Consider the following 25,848-nt stretch of genomic DNA (forward strand, 5'->3'; position numbering starts at 1 on the left):
AAAGAATAAAATGAGTCAATGAAAGTGAAAAATACAAGGACTGTATTTAGGCTAAGGGAAGACAGGGGACCTCTGAAGAGCTGACACTCTACTGAGACACAAAGGACAACGCTGGTGCTACAGGTGAAGGGCAGGGAACATACTTATAAAGGGCTGATATCCAGAATATACCAAAATCTCTTTAAACTCAACAAGAAGAATAAATAACTTGATTTAAAAATGAGCAAAATGCCTGAACACACACCTCATCAAAGAAGGAATCCAGATGCCAAAGAAGTCTATGAAAAGATGCTCCACATCATCTGTTATCAAGGGGATGCAGAATGAAACAGCTAGGTACCACTGCACACCTGTCAGAACTGATGAAACACAGAACACTGACAACACCGAATGCTGGTGAGGATGTGGAGTGACAGGAATTCTCATGCATTACTGGTGGGAATGTAAAATGGCCAGATACTTTGGAATACAGTCTGGCAGTTTCTTACAAAACTAAACGTACTCCTACCATATGATCTGGCAACTGTGCTCCTTGGTGTTTACTCGACAAAATGGAAACTTATGTCTACACAAAAATCTGCATACAGATGTTAATACCAGCTTTATTTATAATCACCAAAACTTAGAAGCAATTAAGCTGCTTTTCGGTAGGTGAATGGATAAATAAACTGTGGTCCAGCCAGAAAATGAACTATTATTTGGTGCTAAAATGAAATGAGTTATCAAGGCATGGAATGACATGAAGGAACCTTAAATGCATGTTACTAAGTGAAAGAAGTCAATCTTGGAAGGTTCTGCAACTGTTTGATTCCAACTGTATGGTGTTCTGGGAAAGGCAAAAAACAAAGACTAAAAGATCAGTGGCTGTCAGAGGTTAGAGGGGAAGGAGCAATGAATGAGGTGCAGCATGGAGCACTTTTAGGGTCACTAAGACAGACTACTCTGTATGATGCTTTGATGGTGGATACGTGTCATTATGCATCTGTCCAAACCCAGAGTGCACATCACCAAGTGTAAATCCTAGTGTCAATTATGGGCTCTGGGTGATGATGACGTGTCAGTGTAGGTTCACCCATTATCACAAATGCATGCTCTGGTGCAGGTGTCAATAGTGGGGAGGCTGTGGGGTCAAACTATAGTGCACACACTGAATCCAGCCCCAGCCGCCACTGTGAATAAAGCTCTGTGAGTGTGTGGATTGTCCGGCTGCTCTAGCATCTGAAAAGCAGAGCTGAGCAGCTGCACCAGAGACCAGGGGGCTTGCAGACCCTGAAATATTTACTCCCAAGCCCTTGACAGAAAAAGTCCTCTGAGGCCTGTTCTACATGAATCAGGATTCACCCTGATGAGACAGGACAGCAGGGCCCAAACCAGACATGGTCCATGGGACTGAAGCGATGTTTTAGTTCCAACACCTTTGTTGAAGTCCTGTGGATCCAGTGACAGACTGTAGCCAGGAACGTCTGCAGAAGGAGTTGGTAGCAGGCCTTCCCACTAGGCTCTGAGATGCCGGGGCCGCATGCCGTACGGGGGCCACGCGCTTGAAGAAGGCAGAATTGCAGTGGAAGCCGATCAACTCAAAGAGCTTGGAGAGGATGCTGTACTGCTAGATTCTCTCCTCCTTGGAATGCTGAAGCACAGGGACAAAAGCAACAAGCATCTGAAAGAAACATGTAAGTGAAAAAAGACACGTAAAAAAGGTTTTCCCATAAAACAGGCCTGATGACACAGGAAGGAAGAGGAAGTTTGACTTAGTGCATTGACAGGACCGGATGCAGAAACGCAGGGAAGCAGCTCTGTGCAGACGCTCCAGACCCCCTCCGGGTCCCATCTCTCCATGTTCAGCCTGTCCTTTTACTAGAAAGGCCCATATTCCCTGAAACAGAGGAATCTGCTACTTACACATGAGACACAGAGAAGGGAAAGAGGAAAGGGGAGGGAAAGAAAAGGAACAGCAGTTCATCTAGACCCTAGGATTTGGGCGGGACTTTCACCAAACACACAACTTCTCAAAGCACAGAGCACATACTGAAAGGCTGACAGAGTGACTGCGACTTCTGCTCCTAACATGACAACCATCTGCCAGCACACGCAGCGCCCCTTACTGAATCATAAAATCATCTCAGAAATTATTACTATCCCGGCTCACGGGCATGGAAATCTGAAACTCGGGGAGGTATTATTACCATCCTGGACAAAGTCCCACAGCCCAGAAGTGTCAGAGTCCCTGGCGGACACTTAACTAAAATGCTCCTCATCACCACGGGCCTGAGCCTCAGGCTGAGGCCATGTCAGGTCTGCATGGGCCCAGAGCACGAGTCTGTGGGACGGGGAATGTTCCCACTCGAAGTGCCAGGCCAAGACCCTCAGCAACTTATGAAATGAAACCAAATCCCCAATCTCATTTCCAACCCACTGCCCTGTCCGGGAGGACTGCTCGGTACATCTGCACTGTCACCTGTGCACAGGCTGAACAAGGGGCCCAGACAGTGACATGATGTCCTAGCAGAAGTGGCTAGGAGACCACTTCACCACAGGACAGACTCTCCCGGCTTCAAATGTTAACACTTTGCTCCATTTCCAACTGGAAAGTAAGTTTAGACTTGTTTTCCTCTACTAGAAACAAAGAGAGTGGTAACATCAGCATAAACTCAAGACAGAGGAAGAGTCTTCCAGCCATCTGGAAGGATAGGCCGGGGAGGGAACAGAGACAGGAATCAGAAAGACCCAAGTTCCAGTCCCAATTCTGCACATCACGATCTTTTACAATTTCCTTATTAATACAGCTGATAAAATCTAATTATGATTGTGGGGAAAATTAAATGAAATAACGTATACCATTAGCATAGGTCTAAAACCCTCCATGAGTGTTCAAGAAATGGAAGCGATCATGGTTAGTTACTGTCTGCGAAGTCATGGGTGCTAAGCCCACATCAGCCAGTCAGAGATGTACCAGAGAATGCCTCAGCAGCCAGCAGCCAGCAGCCTTCTCCAACTTGGGAACCCACACTGCCTGAAGAACAGGCAGTGGTGGATGCTTTGGGATACTCTGGTAGTTAACACTCCAGTGATGACTTTAAAAAGTGGGGGGGTACTTAGGGGAACATATATTTCAAGTACAGAGAACACATTCCATGTCTACCCACATTCATCTGTAACCATGATTATTCAGAGAGGAAATACATATTCAAAATTATACCAATTTCCCACATATGTGCATCAAAACAACTTGGGAACAATATGACTTTCTTCTCTAGATCACAAAGCGGGGGTTACAAGGTTTGCACTGAGAGCCCTACTTGTAAAACATCTGCTAACATAACTGGGTCCACTTTCAGTCATCATCATTCAAAGAGAAGGATGGAAAAGAACAAAGCCAAGTTAATACAGTCCGGTCCTTTGATGGTTATGAGGTCACAGAGGAGACGGACAGGTCAATAAGGAACCACTCTGCTGTGATCACGGAGCTGGAGAAAGGGATGGGCCGCAAGATGTGTGAAGCAGCCACAGCTGTTCCCATGCTTCTAGGCGGGTACCCAAAGTCAACTCGACCAGGTGTCAAACACCTGTGCCCACTTGCTCATCACCTGACATATGTTAAAGAGAAATGAAAACCTATAAACAGCCAATAACCTTGGTGGGTATACCATCCAAAGAGCAAAATCACAGGTTGACAACTGGCCATCCCGGTTCCCTGGGATTCATTCTTGGAGAACCTTAAAAACCACTCCTCTGGCATCAAGAAGTTCTGCCTACTTGTCCCATCTTTGGCTCAGGGATGGAGCATGTTCATGTGCACTTTAATGACTGCACAGATTCGACTGTCTTTCTCCAGGTTCACCTGTCCATTCTGAAGAGGCCTGAGCTAAGTCCATTCTCCATAAGATCTATTCCCTCCAGTTACAGCTCATTGAGCCTGCAATTAAAAGCCAACTGAACAAGACTGTCCACAGCTAAAAATGTCACCCACCCTTCACTGCTTTCTTAATCTCTTCTCCTGGCTAATTGCAACAGATTCACACCTCCCTCCACCAAGCTCCCCAACTATGTCACTACATCTCCCCAAACAGAAAAAAATCTCCATAAAAAAGGAGGCAACTCTGTAGTCACCTCTGAACTCCTAGCATACAGTAATATCAATAAATAGGACTATGATTATGGCTTCTTTGCCTTAAAACCTTTTTCATTATATAAGTGAGACCTTGGAAGAGAGGTGTTTGGGGTCCAGTATCTTGATCCAGAAGACTCTGGGACATCTTTCCGAATGGCTGTTCACTGATTCATTCAAAACACAACTTCTCATTCCAGGAGGAGCTGTGCTTTTCTGCCAGGAGTTTGTGGTCACTCTCATGCCAGAGCAGCTTTAAACTAATTCCTCACTTTGCATTTGTTTTTGCTCCCCCCTGCCAACAAAATTGACTTTCCTTACTTTCTTGCCTTGAGGAATGGGTTTTTTTTTGTTCAAACTTTACTAAACCAGGCTTCTCAGGGTGGGCTTGGCCTTACATATGATCAGTCATCCAACTCCCAGTGTGAGAGGCCTGTGGCTCACCTCCTGCCCTCCTGTCAGGGCAACTGAAACTCAGTTCAGGAGCCAGCTGGCACCTCGCTTAGCTCCCAGAATCCCTGCTTTCTGGTTTGTCTTGGCTTCTGAGGATTTCCCCTCACTTTCTGGACAATTAGCTGTGCAGCTTGAAAGATGAGAAAGGAAGGTTTTATTTCTTAATCAGCATTTTAAGAAACTTGTGCAATGAAGGTTTTCATGAGTTTCTAGGACCCTCCATTGCCGAGACAGAAAATACACTATATATTTTCTAAATTTAGATATCATGTGCATTTTTTCTTTTCTTTTGTTTTCTTAACTGTTAAAAGACGTTTTTTAATTAAGAAAATAAGGCCCCAAATAGGATAGAGACTTGAAGGGGCATACAAAATTAAAGGGCAAAGACAGAAAAATGAGAAAATACTCTACAAATTAATAAAATACATACACTCTGGATCAGATCAGCAATTCTCAGAAACAGCTAATTGAAAAATGACCATGAGGTAAAATGTCTCTCTTGTCAGGAAATGACCAACAGAAAATAGAATTAAAACAACAAACTAAAATTCTAAGTCTGTGGAGGTATAGAGGTCTACCAGCCAAATGTGTCTCTTTCTGGGAAAAAGGCTCGCCAGCCCTTTATTGTGGAGCCTGAGCCCAGGGGAGGGTGGTGAATTGAGCTCTGTACGTACCGAATTAGCAAAGTGAGTGATGAATAAAGAGACGTGAGCTTTGATGACAGAGATGATACTACTATTCACTTGTCCTATAAAGTATGTCTTCACGTTCAGTGATCAATAACTCGGGGTCCTCAGGGGTTGAGATTATAGGAAAATGCACAACCTGGGCCCACACCTCCTCCATGAGCTCATGACACTGCACTTAGATGTCTCAAAGTACCTCCAACTCCACCTGCACAGAGCTGACTTCATGGTTCTCCTCCCATAGCCGCCCTGCCCAGGGCCCCTTGTCAGGGGGCAATGCCTCCCTGCCTCTCCCAGCTCAGGCCTATCACTCGCAGACGTGCCTGGACCCCTCCCTTAGAGCCCAGATTTCCTCAGTCATGAGTCCCACCACCCTCACCTGTCCTACCAGGTACTCAGTGGCACTCAGCACTGACTCTGTGCTGGGGACCATGCTGCACACTGCACATGTTATCTCACTGGATCTTCACAACAGTCCTGGGAAGTGGGTACATCACTGCTTCAATTGATTAGATAAATTGTTTCACTTCCTTGAGTGAGTCAACCAAAGTGACACGGCTACTGAGCCACAAACCTGGGACTGAAAACCAGTTGAAAATTGAACATTGCTACACCTTGCAGCCACCCTACTCTGACTCATCACATCACCTCCTGTTGAACCTTCTAAATGTTTCCAAGCATTCTACAAGCACAAAAGTGATTTCTGAGAGCACCCCACTCCCCTACTTAAAATCCGCCAGTGACTGTCCATTGCCCTCAGGAGAAATCCCCACTGGGCCTGAGTACAGCCCAGCAGCCCGGCATCCTCATTCCCTGTGCAGCCGTGCCGTCCTGCCCACCATGCAGCTCCACACGTACCAGGTCTGGGACGAGGATGCTGACTCCGTACAACCCGGGGCTTGTCTCACTTAAACAATGATCACCCTCTTCAGTGGTCACCTTTTTCAATGCTGACTCTCAGAAAAATGTTTTCTCAGGATGAGTCAATATCTTGTTCTTTACAATTTCCAATCATTGATAACGAGCTCCCCCCAAAAGAGAGAAGACCCAATTCCCAGTCTCCTTATCTGTAAAGTGAGAATAACAAGGAAATATGTGAGGTTTTAAGAAAAATAATATTCATGTGAGGCTTAGGGACAATTCCCAACATACAGTAAGCACTCAATATGTGTTTACTTAATATTAATAAGAATATATTCCATTCCAGCAACCTTAAACCAATGCTTTATGGCTTTGTCCAACAGACTACTGACAAAATGTTGAATGAACCCCTTTGAGCAGATCAGCACAAGCGTACTGGGAGAGGTAAGCGCTGACTCCAGTTACAGCTGCAGCCACCCAGCACTACGGGGTGGGGGCAGTTTGCTCAAACTCTTACATGTTGTTTGAGCATTTAGTTGTAGTTATTGAATAAAGACACGTGTTCTTTAGTCAAAGCTCCTGAAACATAAATCTTCAAAGATTGATGCAAATTAAGTTTCAAGTAAAACACTCTCACTAGAAGTTATTTGAAAATAATAGTCTTAGCTCCTCTGCACATCAAAAGAGCATGTTCTTAATGTATCTGACTAAATATATCGAAAGCGTTGTTTAAAAGAAATTAAGACAAAGCCATCCTGAATAAACTTTCAGTAACATCTGCATAGTGCCCCACCCAAGGTTCTCATTTCTCACTTCCACGTAGGTTTTCAGGTAGTTTAACCAGGGTATTGGTTTCTTATAACATGGGGGTGGGAAGAATTGTGGATAGATTTATGTAGCAAATATAAACCTAGTGTATTTGCTGTGTATGAATCTTAGAAATAAACAAATTGATATATAGTCCCACCCTTAAGAAGCTCAGCCTTTCCATTTACAACAGCATTAAAAATAAAATGAGAGATACATTTAACAAAAATTTACAAGATTCGTACATTGAACATTTTGAAGTATCACCAAAAAAATTTCAAAAGATCTACGTATATGGAAGTCATCCCATATTCATAGAATGGTAAACAATATTGTTAAAAATGTTAAAACTCCCCAAATTGATCTACAGATACAATGGAATCCCTATCAAAATTCCAGCTGACTTCTTTGGAAAAATTGAAAAACTGATCCCAAAATTCATATGTAAGTGCAAGGGACCCAGGACAGCCAAAACAATCTTGAAAAATAACAGCAAAGTTGGAGAACTCGCACTTTAAAGGTTACTGCAAAACTATAGTACTCAAGTCAGTATGGTACTGGCATAAGTTTGGATGCATAAATCTATGACACAATAAAATATCCAGGAAAAAAAACATTTACAGTCAGTTTTCCACAAGGGTGCCAACAACACTCCATTGAAAGAATAGTCTATTCAACAAATGGTGCAGGGACACCTGGGTATCTGCAAGCAAAAGAATGAATCTGGAACCTGGACCCCCCCTATTGTATTTAATAAATAAAAATTAATTCAAAATGGATCACAGACAGAAACGTAAAAACTAAACCTATAAACTTTGTAAAAGAAGATAGTATAAATTTTTGTGGTCCTAGGATAGGCTATGGTTTCCAAGATACAATACCAAGAGCATAAGTGATATAAGAAAAAAACAGATAAACTGGATTCATCAAAATTTAAACCTTTTTGTTACAAAGGACATCATCAAGAAAGTGAAATGACAGGGGAAGAGGGTAGCTCAAGTGATAGAGTGCATGCTCAGCAGAAAAATAAAATAAATGAATAAATCTAATTACCTCCCCTATAAAGAAATTGTTTTAATGTTTAAAAAAAGTAAAGTGAAATGACAATCTGCAGAATAGGAGAAAAATTTTGCAAAGCATGTCTCTAATAAGAGATATATTTCCAGGATATATAATAAATGTTTACAACTGAACAATGCAAGGAAAATTGACTCAATTTTCAAATTTGCCAAGGTTTTAAATAGATACACAAATGACCAATAAGCATATGAAAAGATGCTCAGCATCACTAGCCAAATCAAAATCAAAATGAGATCTCATTTTACACCCACTAGGATGGTCATAATCAAAACATGGACAATAAGAAGTGTCGGTCAGAAGGCAGAGAAATGGGAACCCTCATATGCAGCCAGTGGAAAGAGACAATAGTGCAGCTGTTTTGGAAAAGTCTGGTGTTTCCTTAAAAGGTTAGAATTATCATATGGCTCAGCAATTCCACTCCTATGTATAAAGTCACCCCTCAGTATCCTCAGGGAGTTGGTTTCAGGAACCCCCCACCCTAGGTACCACAATCCAAGGATGTTCGATTCCCTTTACAAACAGCCATCTGTATCCATGAAGTGGAAACTACAGATATGGTGGGCCAACTGTACAGCCAACAGAATGAAAACATATTTTCCCAAAAACTTGCACATCAATATTCACAGCAGTATTATTCAGAGTAGCCAAAATTACAAACAATATCCATCCATCAATGAATGGATAAACAAAATTATAAAGAATAGTCCCACAAATTTTTGGTCATTTAATCTTTGACAAAGGAGGTGAGAACATACAATGGAGTAAAGAGAGCCTCTTCAGAAAATGGTGTAGGGAAAACTGGTCAGCTGCATGTAAATCAATGAAGTTAGACTATTCCCTCACAGCATACACAAAAATAAATCCAAAATGGCTTAAAGACTTAAACATGTAGACAAGACACTAAAAACCTCTTAGAAGAAAACATAGGCAAAACATCTGACATAAATCTCAGCAATGTTTTCCTAGAGCAGTCTACCCAAGCGATAGAAATAAAAACAAAAATATACAAGTGGGATCTAATTAAACTTACAAGCTTTTGCAAAGCAAAGGAGACAATAAGCAAAACAAAAAGACAAACTATGGAATGGGACAAAATATTTGCAATAAATGAGACTGACAAGGGCTTAATTCCCAGAATATACAAACAGCTTTTACACTTGATAAGAAAGAAAAACAAACAATTCAATCCAAAAATGGGCAGAAGACCTAAACAAACATTTCTCCAAAGAAGACATACAAATGGCCAATAGGCACATGAAAAACATGCTCTATATCATTATCAGAGAAATGCAAATCAAAACTACAATCAAGTATCACCTCACACCAGTCAGAATACCCATCATTCAGAAGTTCACAAACAGTAAATGCTGGAGAGGCTGTGGAGAAAAGGGAACCCTCCTACACTGTGGTGGGAATGCAGTTTGGTGGAGCCATTGTGGAAAACAGTATGGAGATTCCTCAAAAGACAAAAAATTGACTTCCCATATGACCCAGCAATCCCACTCCTGAGCATATATCCAGAAGGAACCCTAATTCAAAAAGACACCTGCACCCCAATGTTCACAGCATCACTATTTACAATAGCCAAGACATGGAAACAACCTAAATGTCCACTGACAGATGACTGGATAAAGAGGTTGTAGTATATTTATACAATAGACTACTACTCAGCTGTGAACAAAAATATTACAATGTGAGTGAAAATACTGCAAACATATCAGTAAATAAAGAATGCTGAAACCAAGTCATCAGTGGCTGCCACCAAACCCCAGTGGGGATGGGCCTGAAGCCCAGCCTCTGCAGCCACTCACCATGGTGCACCCTGAGCAGACTCAGATTAAGAAAGGACAGGATACTGGCCCTAGATAGCTAGGTCTTTGTCAAAGGAATGAATTCAGTGAGCCTAAATGTTTGCTTCCTCCCATACATAGAAAAGCACTAAATTCTTTAACTTGAGATGCCTGATTCTCCTTAGATAACAAGTAATCTTTTATTGTTCCAACTACCTGGTCTTTGTTGTAAAGCTCCAATTTTTCCTAGCTCCTCCCCTACCTTTTGGGAGCAGTCCCTCAGAGTGATCTGAGAGGCTGTCATCCCGGCTTGAGACCTCCTGCCAAATAAAACATAACTCTTAACTTTTAGGCTGTGAGTTTATTTCAGTCGACAGTTTTGGCGACCATGTAGGGACCCAGTGCAGACTTCTCTCATTTGCCTGAACTGTACGAGGAACCGGAGCCTTGGTACCAGCAGTGGCCCTTTGTGCCCATCCACATCCTCATGGAGTCCAGAAGAACTTGGGTGAGTCTCTCCTGGTTCTCAGATCTCCCATATTGGTTGATGATCCTGAGTTTTATTTGGTGGTGTATCCAGGTACCTGGCCCTCCAGTTGAGAGATACTGGGGGGAAATACCCACCCAGTGGACACATGCTGGGTGGGGCCTGGTTGAAAGATACCAGCAGAATACCCACTCAGTGGAGACTTCCCGAGTGGGGCCCAGTTGAAAGATCCTGGGGTCTGGACTCAGTGGTTAGATAAGAGGCTGTTCTAAAGCTTTTCTCAATTTGGCTACCTCCATTAAATTTGTCGGGATAAAAGTAAAACTCTTATGAGAAACCTTTCAACTGCAAAAATGGGACTCTCCTCCTGGCTGGGAACAGCTTTCTCAGGTGACTGAGAAATTTGCAGGAGTGGTAGAGGCAAAGACTTCATGCCGTACAGTTCTCCCTGTGGGAAAACCTACCAGCAATTTTATTCTGACAAGCTGACCTTAGAATGGGAATTAGAACTTACCAAAAAAAAAAAAAAAAAAAGAAAGAAAAGAAAAAGAAATGACAGATTGCCAGTCTCCAACTAATAACCCAGCTAGGTTTATTTACATACAAAACTTACAACTTTAATTGGTAATTTAAAAAAAATCTCACTCTGAAAATAACTAGCCAGGCCTGATAAAACATTTTTTGGAATTCTAACCTTATAAAAACAAAAGCCCCTTTAGGGGGAACTTGGATTTCTCTTCCTGTGTCCTTGAAATGTAGATGTTTTGTCTTTCTCTGGGTGTTTTACATGTGTGTGTATGTATACATGTGTTTCCTTTTATTTAAAGGAAGGCTTGGATTCTTCCACGCAAAGGGTACAAGTATTGTGTGCATGTGGCTGCCAAGCAAATAAATTGGGATTCTCGGCGGTTCTTTGATTGTACCAATTCTCAGGCATTTTGACATTTTGAACTTTGTTGCATCAGCCAGGGCCACAAAGGACTTTACCTTTTGGGGAGTAAACTTTTGAAATTTATTTAGGCAACACCCCACTCTCATGTGGAAAAACCTATTTATCTTATTGGCTTAAAATCACTATACATGTATTAATTGATGGCCATATGATGGATCCTTTAATTTGGAAAAACTTCTAAGTTGGTGAAAGTTAAGAGCTCTCATTATAAACAGCTGTTTTATTGGTACCTATTAAACTCAATCAAGTTTAAAAGTGGAAAAACATATCTAATGGTTAACCTAAGAACTTAGTTTAAAAGAGGGAAAAGACAGGTTTGGAAAACTACATTTGTGTTTTCTATTTCTCTTCAATGAGTTTTAGGGATGCTAATAAATACATTGGAATAATTAATGTTAACTAGGTTGAGTAACTGAAAAAAGAAATGTAAAAATGTCAAAAGATTTTTTCTTAACAATAATAAGGGATTTATCCCAAATGGATATAGTTTTTAGATGGTTATTTTGAATGGGATAAATAAAATGGACATTTTTGGATTTAGATACAAGGTTTTGATACTACACTACGTAAAGTTAAAAAAAAAAAAAAAGGCCAAATGGATCACCTGCTGGTCCCCAACATTAAAGTTCAAACAAGTCCGCTTTATTTACCCCAGTTTAAAATGATTTATTTATAGAGCTAGTATATATATACTAAGATACATGATCAATGATTGGGGCAACAAATCAATTAATCAAATTAAAAATTGACAAGGGTCTAAGTCCTTTGGCTCAAACTTGGGGATCCCAGAAACTTTTATATAAAAATTAGATAAAGTCGACAAGTAATAAAAGAAAAAGTTTCCTGGTATCCCTTCTAGCAATAAGAATTATTGATTAAACCTAATAAATATTAAATTTAAAAGTGTGAGTTAATAAAATTGAGATAAAAGTTTGTAAAATTGGTATATTTAAATGGGCTTTATATAAATCTCTTTTGCTTAATTACGTTGTGGAATAGATATGTTTCCATGGAAAAACTATTCCCCTTCTTGATATTATAAGTCTGGGCACATATCTGTCCCTCAGAAAACATTAATTAAACAAACTAAAGGAAACCAATAGAGTTGCCTGAGCCATCCAATATAAAGTAAAACTAAAAACTAATATTCAGGGGCTAATAAAAAAATAATAAGACATTTACCCTGGGTTTAACTTACAACTCAAGGAAAAGAGACCTTACTAAACACCTTCTGCAAGCTTTTGAAGACATAATAAAGTAAACCTTAAAGTTTTAAAACATGGAATTCTTTGTTTAGAGCTCTTCTCACGGATACTGAGAAGCAAATTAAGGAGTTACAATTGGGCCTAGGTGACAGACCAGTTCTTTGGGGAACTGGAAGTTACTTTCTTTGTCTTGCAGATCAGAAATGTAAATACAGCAAACAATGACCTAAGACTGAGCCTAATTAGCTCATAAAACTTAAAGCCAAAGAACTTTTTGGCATTTTAGAACTCAGAACTCTGACAGGTCCTTCAGACTTTGTCAAGAAATCTTAAATGTCTTTTTCATAAATATAAGCCTTAGTGATTTGAGCAAACAAATTCAGCTACTCCAACTATTATTTATAAGAAGTAAATTTATATTGCAATACCTAACTCTGAAGTAAGTTTTAAAGTGAAGCTATGAGATCTCTAGCTTTTGTCTGTTTATAAGAGTGTGTACACATTATAAATATGAGATATTTCTCCTGCTTTAAAAAAAAAGTCAAAAGAGCTCTGCTTAATTGATGTCAAAATAAGAGCTTACAAATTAAGTATTTTTAAAATAAAAACTGATCAAATTGACTTTCAGGTTCACATGAACTGGAAAATATTTAATATTAAGTTAATGCTTTGTATTAAGTTTAGTTTAAATTCATTCTAATTAATAAAGACATATTTAGAGTCATCAATATTAAGTATAATACCCTTACTGTACCTAGGTTTAATGAAAGTCAAATAAGATCCTATTATATCTGTTGTAGATTTCTCAAAATAATTAATAATAATAATAATAATAATAATAATAATAATAATAATAATAATATGTGATAAAATTCTAATTAAATTAAAATGTAAATGAGATGAGACCTTTTGGGTAAATTCTTCAAAGTATATTTTTAAAAACGTATGCTTAAAATAATCTCTAAATATTTGGTATCTTTAAATTCTAGAATTGTGCTAAATTAAGTTAAATGATGGGAGTTTATTAAATAGCTATGCCATTTTCAGATAAAAGAAGATTGAAATATTACTTAACATTTGACTTCCTATTACAGAGAAAATAATGATGTTTAAAAATATTAATAAATGTTTGGCACCACCCTGAAATATTCTCTACTATTAAGGGATATCTCTCAGTATCCTAGGAAAATAAGGTGAATGTGTAAAGGAAGATATAAGGAATGGAATTATATTTTGTTAATGGAAAATAATAACTTTGTCCTGAAGCTGGTTACTTCTGAATGAAAGAGAAAATAAGGGACAAAATTATATGAGTATAGAAAGTTATGGAAGGCTTGTGGAAGAGGAACCCTGAGGAAAGAGTTTTGTACATGGTCGGGATTGGCTAAGTTTAGAATAAATTTGGTCAAAGTAAATGAATCTTAGAAATAACCTGGTAAAAGACTAGACTTGGTTTTCTCTCTGTAAAGAAGACAAAGTTTTCTTAAAATGTTTATCTGCCTTCAGTAACAGATTGTAAAGCTACTCATACCCCTTAAGTGATCTGTTCTGCCTTTACATTTGAAATACTTTCTTGTTAATGAATAAGTACTCTTTCACAGTAATCTATACTTTTGTCTTACCAAGTGTTTTGAAATCTTTTAACAAGCTTTCCAAATATCAATTTCTGATTAAAGTTCTTTTGATCTCCAGCTAACTTTGGGATGCCACAGAGGGCCCCTGAAACATCCCAAAGAGAGATTTTAAACTAGAAAGTTTAATTTGGTATGATAAATAACATGGTATTGTCAAATGAATAATAAGTCTTCCTAGGTTATATTGTATGAAAAAATTTTATTAATACAGATATTCTAGAATTTATATGGATTCCCTAAAATCCTGGTATGTCTGAAATGTTACCAGTCATAATTCTGGTTATTGTGACCAGGTTTCTTTACCAATTACAGTGTAACAGTGTTTAACCATGCTTTTAAATATTTTGTCATTTATAGACAGTTACTGTTTTATTCTGATGATTTTACAAAATGCTTTATAGCACTGAACTAAACTGAGTAAGAAATTTAAAGGTCTAATGAAAACTCTGATTTCATAAAACTGTTAACAAAAGGATTAGTTACATGGGACTGAGTAAACTGATGAATATGGTTATAATTATATTAAATTCTAGTTTTGTTAATTGAGGTCTATATTTACTAAGACAATTCTCAAATCACTCTTTGCTGTTATGTTACATTGCTGCAAAGTTTAATTGAATTATTAAAAAGGATACTCTAGGTTTGTTTCTGAAGCTCAATAATCTATCCTTGGGTAAAGATCCTATGCCCCATGATCTGCAAACAGGGAGTTATACATACTGTAACAGACATGACTTAAAAAAACTAACTTCAACCTGAATGGAAGGACCCTTTACCAGGTACTCTTAAAAAGACCACACACAGTGAAAGCTAAAGGAAATTGACTTTTGGATTCATTTCCAGTCAGAAAGAGCCCCTGCAGTGAACTGGCCTATAGAGTATTGCTCACCTTAAAACAATGCTCAAATGCAGAAAAATCTACCAGGCCAGGATGAGAAGAAGATGACATCTGATGTAGACAGCTGATCCAAGACACTGGACCAGGCCTGTATAACAATTACTTTGATATTTGTTCATACCTTTGATTATGAACTAATCCAATTGTTAGGTTTATGGTAAATTACCTATGTCTAGTACTTCTGTGTTACCTTGGTGGGTTCCCCTTCTCCAAGGCTCTAACTAGATAGCCCTCAGAAAATACTCCAATGTGTGTGAAAATACTGCAAACATATCAGTAAACAAAGAGTGCTGAAACCAAGACATCAGTGGCTGCCACCAAACCCCAGTGGGGACAGGCCTGCAGCCCAGCCTCTGCAGCCACTCACAATGGTGCACTCTGAGCAGACTCAGATTAAGAAAGGACAGGATACTGGCCTTAGATATATAGGTGCTTGTCAAAGGAATGAATTCAGTGAGCCTAAATGTTTGCTTCCTCCCATACATAGAAAAGCACTAAATTCTTTAACTTGAGATGCCTGATTCTCCTTAGATAACAAGTAATCTTTTATTGTTCCAACTACCTGGTCTTTGTTGTAAAGCTCCAATTTTTCCTAGCTCCTCCCCTACCTTTTGGGAGCAGTCCCTCAGAGCGATCTGAGAGGCTGTCATCCCGGCTCGAGTCCTCCTGCCAAAGAAAACATAACTCTTAACTTTTAGGCTGCATGTTTATTTTAGTCAACACAGCCATAAAAAATAATACAATAATGCCAAATGCAGCAACATGAATGGATCTGAAGAATGTCATTCTAAGTGAAGTAAGCCAGAAAGAGAAAGAAAAATACAATATGAGATCACTCATATGTGGAATCTTAAGAAAAAGAAAGACAAACTTATCTACAGAACAGAAACAGACACAGGGACATAGAAAGCAAACTATGGTTACCAGAGGGGAGAGGATGAGGGAAGGGATAAATTGGGAGTTCAATACTTGCCTATATTGACTATGTATAGAATAAACAGCAAGTTTATACTGTATAGCACTGGGAAATATATTTAATATCTTATAGTAACTTATGTTAAACAAGAATATGAAAACGAATATATGTATGTTCCTATATAACTGAAGTGTTGTGCTGTACACTGGAAACTGATGCAACATTATAAACTGACTACACTTTAATAAAAATCTTTTTAAATAGACCAAAAGCAAAAAAAAAAAAAAAGTAAGGAAAAGGATATTATCAAACCAAAAGAATAAAGTTCTGATTCAGGCTACTACATGGTTGAACCTTGAAACATTACGCTAAAATAAGCCAGACATAAAAAAGCAAATATTGTCCTTTTAGGTGAAGTGTATCTAAGCATTCATTGTTCTACTCCTGTAAATTTTCCAGAGATTTGAAGTCTATCAAAATAAAAATAAAGTGTATTATTCATTAGAAAACATGAAACGATTCCTCGCAGGAGAGCTTTAAGTATTAAATGCAGAAATGCAAGTAAAGATCCTGGAATAACACTTAGCATGTCCAACAAAAGTCACTGCTGTCACTGCCACTCAGATGGTGGTGCCAGCGCTGATGAGAGCTGCTTCCACTCACTCCCCTGAAAACAGGAGTGAGGGCCTGGGCTCTGACAGGCAGGGTGACCATAAACCTATGTCAGACACAGCCATGCATCAGACTCTGCGTTACCCAACTTTCTTATACAAACTACTACATGTAACATAAACACGCTACAGGGATGTACCTTACAACACAGGGAATGCAGCCAATGTTTTACAATAACTATAAATGGAGCATAACATTAAAAATTTTGAATCTATTGTACACCTGAAACATATAATATTGTAAATCAACTCTACCTTTATAAAAAATTTAAAAAATAATTTTAAAATATTATCACTTTAGTATTCAATTTGGTGTTTAAGTAACTACTAAACAGCTTAGAATGTATAAAAGCATTTAAGAGTGATGTCTGTTTACATATTTATTTATTTTCAGCCTCCTGCTAAAAGAGAAATTAAACAATTTTTTAAACACAACTCAACAACCATAAAAACAAAAAGACAAAAGTGAGAGTGAAGAGAAAATGGGGATTCAATACTTAATTGAAACCAGGGGGAGATAAAGTCATAAAAATGCATGCCATGAAGTCAGGGTAAGTGTTAAAGGCCGACTAGAAATTCAGCTCTAAGATTCTTGGGAGCTGAAGCAAAAAGAAAAAGATGATTAGGTGGGTGGTAGAGCTCAGTGGTAGAGCATTTGTTTAGCGTGCACGGGGCCCTGGGTTCAAGCCCCAGGGCCTCCACTAACAGATAAATACACCTAATTACCTATCCCCCCAAAAAGAGCCCCAAAGAAAAAAAAAAAGAGAAATTTCTTTCTTAAAAAAAGAAACTGAAGTTAAATTTAGATTAAGTACTTTAAAAAAAAAAAAAAGGAGTTGAATGACAGAAGCCATAATGCCTGTGAGATAAATCTGCAGTGGCTGCTGACAGGTCCCCAGGTCCCACGTGGGAAAATCCAAAACATCCTTCTCACCACCCAGAGTCATCCTCAGGCCCACCCCACCCCTCCCTCTGTTAAATGCAGGAGCACAAGCAAGGGGCTCGCACTTCAGCCTGGCCTTTGCTCTCTCTGTGTCATCACAGTGAGGCAGGATGGAAGGGGGCAGGGCACAGCCATTCAAGGAAGGCCACAGCAATTAACATCAAAATGATAAAAGATTCAACTTCCAGTAGGCCTTGAGGCTCAGGATGAAGATATTTAACTTCTAGCAGATCTTGAGCTTCATTATATGCCCTTTGTAACATTAACATGGTGAATAACATGCGCACAGGCACCATGGCAGGCCCAAGGCTAGCCACAGAAGGTCAAAGTGTGGGAAATGGCCAACTCACTGGGAATGCCAGCCCCTCTCCTTAGTCTGGTCCTACTTATTAGCTTATGAAACCATCAAACCCATAAAACCAGCAACAGGGCACCTTGTGGTGCCCCTCTCTCTATGGAGTGTGTGTCTACTTTTAATCTGAACACCCAACCCCCACATCTCATGGCCTTTATCTTGCCTTTCAGTGTATCTCTCTGAATAAATCTACCTTTACTCAGCTGTGCCTCACTCTTGAATTCTTTCCTGTGTGAAGCCAAGGACACACGCCTGGCGGGGCACATCCCAGGGGCTCAAACGAAGCCTGGGATACAGCCCTTCTCATGCCCCACATTTGTTTTCCTGTATCAACAGGACTGGGCTGCAAAGGGAGCTCTGAGGCCCCAGCTAAGGGACAGAAGCAGCCCCCATGGCTCAGCTTGGTGGGCAGCCCCTCCCCCAACAGGGGCCCTCAGGTCTGCCTGGTTCTCTGTTGTGCTAATGTGAAGGAAAAACTGGGCTGGGCTAACAAGATAACTCACAAGTCTAAGTATTGGAATACTTATCTGAGTTCTGCTGGGCTAACTTGTAAATCTAAGTTAATTAGAGTTGGTTTGCTGTTTATATTTTTTTGCTAGCCAGCTGGATTTTCAAAGATACATATCTGGCTTTGGAATGTTGGTTTGCTGCCTCCCCACCTCCACTTTTGTGATGATAATGCTGCTAAAGCTGTCCCATGCCTATTGGCTGAATACCCCAAGCTTGTAATTTACCCTATAAAACCTCCTGTGCACGTCTTGGAGGTGCTCAGAGCTTCGGAGCAGAAGCCCCTCTGAGCCCGCCGGCATAATACATCTGAGTGCTCCAACCCTCCGAGTGGTGCTTGTTTCTTGACTGGCCTGTCATTTCCGTAACACTAACTTCCCACCAAGAGAGCTTTCTCCCTATGTCTGTCCCCACAAAACTCTTCTCTCCTAAATACAAGAACATCATGTCACAGTCCTCTTGTTCAACCAGGAAATTTTCAGCCCCCTCTCTTTCTTCCTTCCCCAGTAAAGAACTTGAATTTCTTCCCTTCCCATCCCACTTCTTTCTTTGTGAGAACTCTGCACTCCCCACACACCGTCCTGAAAGCAGGTAACTAGCTGGCTGGGACCGAAATGTTTCAGTCTCATAGAGCCTGCGTCCTTTCACTTTCCCCTTTCTACCTTAACAAAGCCTTTCCTAAGTCTCCCACCCCTCTGATTCTGAACTTGACAAAGTGCCTGCCGAGATTACAGTTACTATGTGCATATCTCCCAGGTTTTGGCTAGGTTTCTTCACAAGATCTTCATTAAGGAGCTGCATCAAGAAGTTTAAAGAGGCTATTCTTACATCTGAGTGGAGGAGCCTGCATAAAGCTTAAATGGCTTTGAAGAGATAGTTAACCAGGGACAAGGAGGTCACAAGTCCTAGTCAACAGTGTCATGAGGCAAAATGTTCTTCAAAGGCTCAGAGTGGCTTCTGAACACGGAGTTGGCAGGGAGGAGGTGCCAGGCAGTGAGTGGGGTGAGTGACACTGGGTACGCTCCACCAGCTGGGGAAGTACTGGATTTTTTCTAGTTTTCCAAACAATTTCTTACTACCTCTTTTTCTTATTGTCACATACCATTTCCTACGAATTAAGAAAATCAGTGTCAGTCATTTGGGTCACTTGGGAGAAGCTACATGATGCCATTCACAGGGTTGGGACATAAGACCCACAACAGTCTAGGTTTAAAAACCAGTGAGGGTATTTCCAAGGTAATCACGGGCATGCAGCAAACTCCCCAGCTTCAATTACCTCATCTAAAAGGTGGGGCCAATACAACTACCGAGCAAACTGCGTGATGATTATGGCCAACATCTGTTTACTAGGTAAGTGCCCATGACAGCTGCCGCTTAATGGGGAATGTGTATGATCAACAAGGCCCAGTCTAGCTGGTCACACGTGCCCTGCCTTCCTGCCTTGATGCAGGAGCAGAACTTGTTTAGCTGAGATGAACGCCCCCAGAGCAGCCCCGATGGGAAAGCTCCCAGCTCTGCATGGTGAGGCGTGTTCCTTTCCATCTCAGAGCTGATCACAGTTTGTACTCTTCTGCTTTTATGTTTATCCCTTTAGTACCTGCCTCCCTTCCGGAGTTTCTGCTCAAGCAGCACTGGGCCAGGTGTGTCTTGCTGCCTGCTGGATATTCTGGGCTGGGAGGCAGCCGATCCCACGTCTGGCTCTGGTGCTGAATGGAGAGGGCAGAAAGCCTAGAGGCCCATGCATTATGGAAGCCCCTCCACCCAAAAGTATGGTCTGACTTGGGGCAAATTACACACTCTTTTTTACCCTGAGTTTCCTCATCTGTTCATGAAAGTAACTGCTCATGGCACACAGAGTTACAAGGATTAAAGGAAATCACCAAATTCACAACCTAGTCAAGGGGCTACCAGTGTGTCATCAACAGACACATGTTACCTTTTTGGCTCTGACACACCCCAAGTGGGGCGGACGCACATAGTGAAAACTAAGTGTCAAACAGTGTGTTAAGTGTTTCATGTGTGTTATAATACTGTTTACAACTTACAACAAACCCAGGAAGAAGCAAATGTTATCATGCCCATTTTACAGATTCACCAATAGGCTAAGAGAGGTTACATTCTAGTCCAAGGTCCTATGGTAAGGAAATGGTGATTTAAACCTGTAGCTGAGATGCCCAGGCCTGTGTTCCTTCTCTCCCCCATCCACCTGATCACTTACCTTTGAAATCCACCTGTCCAATACACAAGTTTGCAGCTGGCCAGCTCTTAAATGCAATGTGTGCCACCGTTTGTCAATGTTGGTTAATTACCAAAATCTGCTCTCAGAAACTGTTACAGAAAAGACAGGTGGCCCCACTTCCCTGCCCACAAAGAAGAGTTCTGCCTTGCCTGCTGTAATGTGCAGAAACTCTTCTGTACATCACTAAATACAAATGTATGCTTCATCCGTGTTTATGTTTACACAGGGCTTATTAAAGCGCAAGGTACCTGCAATGATTCCATTACAGTTCCTTTCCATGTTTCCAGATTAGCCCAAATCAGATCCAGAACAGACACAAATCATCAATTCTGCAATGGAACACACTAGATCAAGAACCAAAAGTGTGTCCTAGTCCAGAAAACTCTTTGTTTCTGTCATTATAAAATCCCACCAGAACTCATTACTTTGCTGTCTGCTCATCTGGCAACCAAACTCAGAGAAGAGTTAACTCAGCAGAGTGCCCTGCTGAGGAGAACACACCAGCAACAGCACGGTGGGCTGCTTGCCCTCCTGCACACTCTGAGGACCCCAAGTGTCCTCGGTGGATACCAGGCCAACAGAGCTGTTCCTAACAGCTGCAAGGTACCACACACTAAATAAAAGCATTTTATTTTATACGATATGTTACATATATACCCACATCTGAAAAATAGCTTTACCAGGAGCCCAAATCTTCAACATTAATCTGCAAAGGCAATTCTGGTCCCCAAGGGAAAGCAAGTCTTAAGACGATGCTAAGTCCTCCAAAGTCCTCTCCACGACCATCAACCAAACTGCCTGCAGACTGCTATATGTCTTTTTTTAAAGAACCCCCCGCCTGCCCTCCAGTGCTACAATGTCCCTCTATGCCCTCCCATCTCAGTGTAAGAGCAGCCATTACAGTACCTTGAAGGACAGCACTAACAGGACTGGACACAAAGGATATATATATATATATATACAGAGGTGTGGTGATCTTGCTCAGTCACACAGCTAATAAGTGGCAAAGTCCATAACTCTGCTCCTCCCCTCCAGTGTGATGCCACAGCTGGGACCCCCACAGGGTTCTCTCGTGCCTGCCTGACCAGTCCTTTACTTTCACTCATGACCCACCACAGGGTCTGTCCCCAGCCTATCTTTTCAGCATATTTTCTTCCCAGTTTCTCAGGACCAAGGCTGCTCCGGCCACTATATGACTTCCGGCTCCCCAAACCCTCTGTGTTCAGGCCAGTCATGCCTGTTCATCCGGCCCCCTGCTCAGAGGTTTTCCCCCCCTGCAGGTGGATGCTTCCAGTCTCTGCAGGGACACCTCCTCAGGGGAGCCCTCTTCCCCCCTCAGCACGGCAGGTGTCCCAGGCCACATCTCAACCTGCCCAATTAGGACTGCGTGTGCCTAGGTCTTCTAGTCAGACCAGCAGCCTCAGAGGCAGGGATTATGCCCGGGTCACCCTGCAAATCTATTGCCTGCCTCAGAGCCCCCACTCAGCAGGATACCCAGGAGTCACGGTAAGTGCCCCACCCAATCCAGAAGTCTCTTCATTTGCCAGCAACACTGATGACTGGTTTCCACCCTTTGGTCAGTTTTGCACAAAACAGCAGCTTTCACTGTGAAGTGGGGTGTTTTTGCTTCTGCTCCCCATCCTTACTGGAAACGTCAAGGGAAATCGAAAGGCCTTTTCTCAACCCTTTTCTGATGATACCTTCCCACCCACAATACTCATATGCTCAAGAGATTTGGGTCCAAGTGTTTTTGTTTCCCTTATGCTAAATGGCTCAAAACACTGTGGGATTCTTTCTCTTTTGAGGATATTTGTACTCAGTTTATCCGCTTTACTCTGGTTTTGTCTCCCTCTTCATTGTCCCTGGCAGTTGACACTTCTCACTCCTTTCATCAGCCTCCCTCCCAACATCTAGTCTAGGAAATCAGCTGTGATTAGGGACCTGGGGGAAGTCACAGAAGATGGAACTAAGACACAGAGAGGTTATATAATTTGCCCAAGGAGATCGGCTTTAAGCCCCAAAAGTGTGAATCAAGTCCCTCTGCTTAACTCTTATGCTAAACTAGTTAACTTTTTATAGATTACGGTTATAAACAGATGAGGTATCAAAATACATACAAGGACACACATCAACTCTAAGATGTTCATTAACTCCACTATTTTGTTTCTATTTATTTTATTTGTATTTAAAAAATTAAGAACCTCTGCAGCCAATATAGCAAAATGTTAATGGATTTTAAATCCAGAAGATAGAGGTGTGAGTGTCTCATTACTCACACTTTTTTGTATGTTCACAAGACAAAATGATATGAAACTCTCTCTTCCCTCCCTCTACTCACCACCTGCTCTCACCTGAGCTCCCAGACCATACATCTAACACTCTTTCATTTTACCCACAGCTGAACTCATCACTTTTCTCCCAGAACTCCCTCTGCAGCTTTCCCTCCTAAGAGCACAACATTTACTTCATTAATCCACCCAGAAACCTGGGCCTTACTCCATCCTACCCTCACAGACATCATTCATCCTTTCATTTTTACCATTTAAACATCCCTTCAATCTGTTCGCTTTTTCCCACTGACCGTCTCACCGCCCAGGGGGAAGCCACCAACACTGCCCACATGGACTCATAAATCTCCCTAGTGGCCCTCCAGTAGCTCTTCCCTACTTGAGACAAATGGGATTGTGACACTTCCGTGCTTTTAAGACTCTTTTCAAACCCACTGTTCTTAGAAGAAACTCCAAGTTCTTCACCTGGTGAAGGTCTTTGCCATGAAACTGTCAGCTCAGGGAGGGCAGGTCCCACCCTCTCCCCCTCAGCCCCACCCTCTAGCTCAGCACCTGGGTTGGGAGGACCTGCTGAGCTACACCAGCCTGTATTCTAACCCTGGTCTTGAGTTCTTAGCAAACTGCTTCACTTATCCATACAAATCCAAGGTAGATTAGAAAGATTTTAGATGTTTAGCTAGACTATTGATTTGGGGATTTGCACCAGCAACCTGCAAGTACATGTTCTAATGATTCTATCTTCTTAAAACCACGCCCATATTTAAGTAGTATTTGTGGAATGCCTTCAGAGTAAAAGGACCTGTACTTTCAGACTTCATGTTTTATAACTTGGACAACCCAGACAGGTTCACAAGTGGGACCATATCACAAGTGACAGAAGAAAGGTGAGAGGTAAAGCAACAGGTCACAAAGATGGTAAGAGCAAAGTTGTTTCTCTAACCCCCAAAAAATTCCTGAAAAAACTGAAAATTCTGAATTTTGAAAGTAAAAGACTATGATACAAAGAAATAAAATAAATAACCCTCTTCATCAGGGTTCTTGATCTGACTCCAGAGATTTTAGCAGGCCATAATGAATCCTAGATAGCACAGAAAAATCAGATGGACTAGTGGTGAGTAAGTTCCAGGAAAACTGCAGTAATTCCTCCACTTGTAAGAGGAAACACAATCACCTGTCAAAGGTGAATGTAAACTGCATTCTGGAGATGTTCAGAAACTTCCAGTCTCTGTTTCTGGATGGCAAGGACACGGACATCTTGGATGCATGCTTCTAACTCAGTCACTGGCATTCCTACACTGCAGAGGAAAAAGGAGGCCCTCAGTCAAGAGCAGAGATGTTCCTGTCATGTCCCGCAGGTGATTCCTCAGGGACTCAGTGCCCTGCAGTAGCCCAGCCCCAGACGAGGACCCACAGTATGGACCACCCATGCAGGAGGGGCACTGTACTTGAGAGAGCCCATCCCTGATGGGGGCAAGAGGGGCTGGTGGGGTTGAGTGAACCTATATATTCTCACGGAAATTCATTGCTCACCTGCATTCATTCAAGTGATACAACCAACAGTAGCAGGCTATTTTACAAAATTTCAATTGTCAATGGAATCTTTATCATTACTTTCCACTTGTCCCCTGCACTCTGAGACAAGCTTAGGCTCTCTCACACCTGCAGCTCTGATGTAATAGTTGTGAATTCATTTTACTTTGCTGCGAAAGTCCTAGCTCCCCATATCACTGTGTCTGTCCTCTCTTAACACAATTGGATGTCTTCCTGGATTTCTCCCTGACTTCCTTGCTCCTGCTTCTCAGATCCTAAGATAAAGGACAAGTGAAGACACATGATCAGAAAAGGCACTGTGGATTGACCAAAGTTCTCAGTGACTCCCTGGGTGAGTGCTGCCCACCCCTCACCTTCAGCTCTCAAGGTTGTGCCCAAGGTGACTTCCAGCCAGGAGAATGGCCTGGGCCACTGAAAAACTGTGTGTCTTGGGCTTGGGGACAGGTACCAGAGCTGGTTCTGGATCCGGGCCGCTCCCCACTTCTGGTCTTTTCTCTCCCGAGGCCCCACTGCCAAGCCCTCAGGCTCCATTTTCTTCTGCCCTTCTCTTATACTCCTAACCCTTTTCCTTTTCCTTTTTACCTGAATTATGCCCAGATGGAGTGATTTTTCAATCACAGTATCTTAAAAAAAAATTCCTACAGCTGAAAAAGAGGTCTCCAGACGTCAATGCCCATATGCTGATGCCTGAAGAGAGCCCCAGGCAGGGGGGACCCTCACCAACATTCACAGGGCATCAGGCATGCTGCAGGGTCGACCATCCCCAACAAGAGTTTGCTGAGACCCTAAGGCCTGCACAGCATCTCTGCTCTTAAAATTGCAGTTGGCCAATTTATTGGTTATTAAGAAGCAAAAATACATAATTGTTCATTTCTTACTGAAATTATTTATGACATGGAAAAATAAATCATAATAGGAAAGAAAAAAATCTGACTCCGTGTTAGATCTGTTCCTTTGGCTTTAACCCTGTGCCCTGTATTTTAGGTTCAGACTTGCTAGCTCTGCACCTTTTGTAAAGAAAGTTGCTTTTAGCCTGAAATATATGGGAGAGCCTATTCTCAAGGCTCTGACCTTTAAAGATATTAACACATTTGCACTTATATAACTGTAACAAGTTTCAGAATAAAATGTAACATTTGTTTTGTTGGAGGTTTTACAGGGGCACCGTGATGTGACCCACATGGACAGCTGCAAGAAAAAGGATTCCAAGAACAAACAATTCCTACAGCAAGAAGTTTGCAATAAGCAAACACAGCCCCTCCCCTTTTTAGTATAAAAGGAGCCTGAATTCTGACTTGGGGAAGATGGTTCCCCAGAACATCAGTCTGCAATCTTCTGGGTCTGCCAGCTTTCCAAATAAAGTCACTATTTCTTGCTCCAACACCACATCTCCCAATTTGTTGGCCTGTCATGTGGC

At 41.2% G+C, this 25,848-nt stretch overlaps 1 long non-coding RNA gene across 1 annotated transcript in view; it reads right to left on the minus strand.

The window, feature by feature from the left end:
* Positions 1-1,429: 1,429 nt before the first annotated feature.
* Positions 1,430-25,848, minus strand: part of LOC140686063 (uncharacterized) — a 32,372-nt gene continuing 7,953 nt past the window's right edge. Inside the window, exon 3 of the long non-coding RNA XR_012059511.1 lies at positions 1,430-1,660. This is a non-coding gene — a long non-coding RNA (uncharacterized lncRNA). The remainder of the gene's footprint in view (positions 1,661-25,848) is intronic.

This window comes from Vicugna pacos, chromosome 16, assembly GCF_048564905.1.
Source record: "Vicugna pacos chromosome 16, VicPac4, whole genome shotgun sequence".
In the NCBI taxonomy this organism is placed as follows: Eukaryota; Metazoa; Chordata; class Mammalia; order Artiodactyla; family Camelidae; genus Vicugna; species Vicugna pacos.